Source organism: Nicotiana attenuata, unplaced genomic scaffold (genome assembly GCF_001879085.1).
Source record: "Nicotiana attenuata strain UT unplaced genomic scaffold, NIATTr2, whole genome shotgun sequence".
Lineage (NCBI taxonomy): Eukaryota > Viridiplantae > Streptophyta > Magnoliopsida > Solanales > Solanaceae > Nicotiana > Nicotiana attenuata.
This window is the reverse complement of record NW_017672617.1, coordinates 143575-146975: the sequence shown is the minus strand read 5'-3', so window position 1 is coordinate 146975 and position 3401 is coordinate 143575. Positions and strand designations below refer to the sequence as shown.

General features: G+C 36.7%; 1 long non-coding RNA gene across 1 annotated transcript; it reads left to right on the top strand.

The window, feature by feature from the left end:
* Window positions 1-2209: 2209 nt before the first annotated feature.
* On the top strand, window positions 2210-3149 carry LOC109213875. The gene is made up of 3 exons (XR_002066082.1): window positions 2210-2279; window positions 2438-2511; window positions 2584-3149. It is a non-coding gene; the product is annotated as an uncharacterized LOC109213875 (long non-coding RNA).
* The last annotated feature ends 252 nt before the right edge of the window (window positions 3150-3401 follow it).

Genomic DNA, 3401 nt, shown 5'->3' with positions numbered 1-3401 from the left:
TATCTATGCACCGGAGTCTAGCATGACCGTGAGTCCTAATTGTGTTTGACTCGGATTTTTGTGATACATCTTCCTTGTTTAATTGATAAGTTTCATATAATGTGAATGGTTGAGGAAGAAATGTGATTGGTATATTATTGGAGCGTTGGCTCGAACTGGAAATTGATAATTGAGAAAGAAGTGATTAAAAGAGGAAGTGTTGTGATTATTCCCTTGCCGGGACGCGCAGTCTATTATTGTTGTTGCTCCCTTGCCGGGATTTAAGCATTATATGTATTCTCCCTTGCCGGGATATTTGGGCTGTTAGTTGTACCCTTGCCGGGTTAAATCGTTATGTTGTTGAATTCCCCTATTGGGGCCTCCTCTAGAAAGATTATATGTATTATTAATTATGAAATGGGATCGTGTGGCACGCCGTCCACTTATGAATTATGAAATGGGATCGTGTGGCACGCCGTCCACTTATGAATTATGAAATGGGATCGTGTGGCACGCCGTCCACTTATGAGTTATGAATTGGGATCGTGTGGCACGCCGACCACTTATAAATATATACTATGGGATCGTGTGGCGCGCCGACCACTTATAAATATATATTATGGGATCGTGTGGCACGCCGACCACTTATATGAGTCACAGTATTGATGTAGTTTCGTTATTATATCCGTTGATCTGTTTTCACTGTATTCCCCCGAGCATGCCCCTCCCCAGTTTTATTTGATGTTTTCTGTTGTTATTTCCGTTGCCTTTGTGTATATATATATATATGCACAGGTTGTTTTTGTTAGGTCCTGTCTAGCCTCGTCACTACTTCGCCGGGGTTAGGCCAGGCACTTACCAGCACATGGGGTCGGTTGTGCTGATGCTACACTCTGTGCATCTTTTGCACAGATCCAGGAGCAGCTTTTGGACAGCAGCAGTAGGATTGCCCGGGAGCTGTCTTCAGTCCAGGGACTCACGAGGTAGCCTAGCTGGCGTTCGCAGGCCGAAGTCCCTTCCATGTTTTAGTTTGTTTTCTTTGTTTCGAGACAAACAATATGTAATATCATTTCAGACTTGTTTTTTGTACTCTATAGCAGTCCGTGAGCTAGTGACACCAGACTCTGGGTAGAAATGTGTTTCAACTTCCGCAAATTTTATTTCAGTTATATAAGTTTAAAGTCTTCCGCTTTAATTAAAATGCCTCCGTTTATTTATATTGTCAAAATGTCATCAATGGAAGGTTTTGAATATTTGGCTTGCCTAGCTCCGACAGTAGGCGCCATCACGACTCCCGATGGTGGGAAATCCGGGTCGTGACACTAGCTTTATATTATATATAGATATATATTATATTTGTCTGTTTAAATAATAATCTTATGGGTCATTTGATTTAGACAAGTTATGCTGGGATTAATTACTCAAATATTAATTATGTTGGGATTAATTATTCTGATACTATTTTTTACTGTATTAACTGTTTGGTATGTTGTATTAATCCTAAGATTGTCAATTTACTACTTTATCCTGAAATGACTGGGATTACTATTCTACCCTCTGACAGGTATAAGTTATTCCGGTTACTATTTATAATTCTAAAATAATTTACCCCAAAATTTTTAACCAAATATAAGATAAGCTAAAATCAAATTTTTATCCCATAACTATTTTTATCTATCCATCGTACCAAACGACCCCTTAACATTATATTCTCAGTTAAACAATTCCTAAGAATTCATTATTTAAATGGTGACCCACATATTTCTTTCCTATTAACACCAATGAAATTCTTTTTGAGTTTTTCAACTTTCTCCCATCTCAATTTGAACGAGGGAGAATATCAATTCACACTGTTCTTATAACTTTGCAATCTACATCTGGGAGACTGGGACCTTCCCAAATTTTGTCACAAACTTCAAGTTTATTGCTGCGTATCTAAGATAAACTGTATAAAAAAAAAACAGATACATAAATTTAAAAAGATACAAATATAACACATAGAACATGCATGATACTTGATTGACTTTATCATGCGTCTTTACTTCCAAGCTATGTCAAATTTCACCAAACGATAGTGGCGCAATAGCAAAAGTGGATTATTAAAGCTAAAGCCAGGAAATTAAAATTATTCCTTTCCCTGTAGTTAAAGTTAAGTCTAAGTAATTGCTCAAAAAAAAGAAGAAAAAGTTAAGTCTAAGTAGAAATTGGAGATTGTTATGTATGTGTGGCATAGCTTTTAATGTAACTTATATATCTCAACTCAAAGATCCAACGTAACAATATATAACTGCAAATCGTTGGTAATACAAGAAGAACAATTTTTCTTTTTCAACACCACTTTTTAGCCTGTGAATTATTCTAGCTAGTTAGCCATGCAAATTGTACTTTGGATAAAATTCATAGCATTTTAATTAATGAGCCCGACTTAATATTCTTTTTTCTTGTTTGTCTTTTACAGGAGCTTGTTGTCATAGTGGAGGTCCTGGAACAATGTCCCCTATTGGAGTGAAGTTGTACATTGAGGATCGTCATGTAAGGATTTAAGCAATATTATGTAAAAGATTGTTACATCATCTGCAATTGATTATTTACCATATTTTACAGGTTACTGCTCCATGCTTGCTGTAGAAAATTTACTCACTTTTAGGTGACCTGATATAGTAAACTTCTGTGCACTGCCCAGTGTATATTAGTTAAACTCCTATTTGTTTCCCTTAATTGTTGTTTGATCTGGAGAAGTCGTCGTACGTGTTGCTTTTGTCTTACCAGCAAGCATTAGAACCAGTATTTTCAGAAAATCACTACCGGAAAATAGGCCTATGGCAACAGCAGGTAAACCGTTGCAATTGATAGGCCAACCGTTGCCATAGATGTATTGGAACGGTTCAGTGACCGCTCAGTGCCAATAGATCTACAGCAACGGTTTTGGCAACGGTTGACAACACCGTTGCTATAGATCCAGCTACGCAACGGTTTTTCCTCTGTCTGAAGCAACGAATATTCATTTCAACTGCAACGGTTAAAAACCGTTACCGTATAGTTTATGCAACGGTTGTAAACTGTTACCATATTATTTACTACAATGGTTGGAAACTGTTACAATATAGTTTATTGCAACGGTTATGTATGCTATTGCAACGCTTATTTACAGCTATTGTAACGGTTTTATTGCGCTACCGTAACGGTTTTGTTTCTATTGCATCAGTTTGTCACACTTTATGGAACGGTTTGCAAGACCTATCGGAACGATTCAGAATGTCTATGGCAACGGCGTTTGTGCTTATTGCAGCGGTTCTATTAGGCTATTTTAAACCTTTAATTGACATTACCACCTGGAAATATTTGTAATTATAACCTGAAAATTATATAAATAAAAGATAAAACACTTCATAAACTTTCATATCCAATAAGCTAAGAATAAC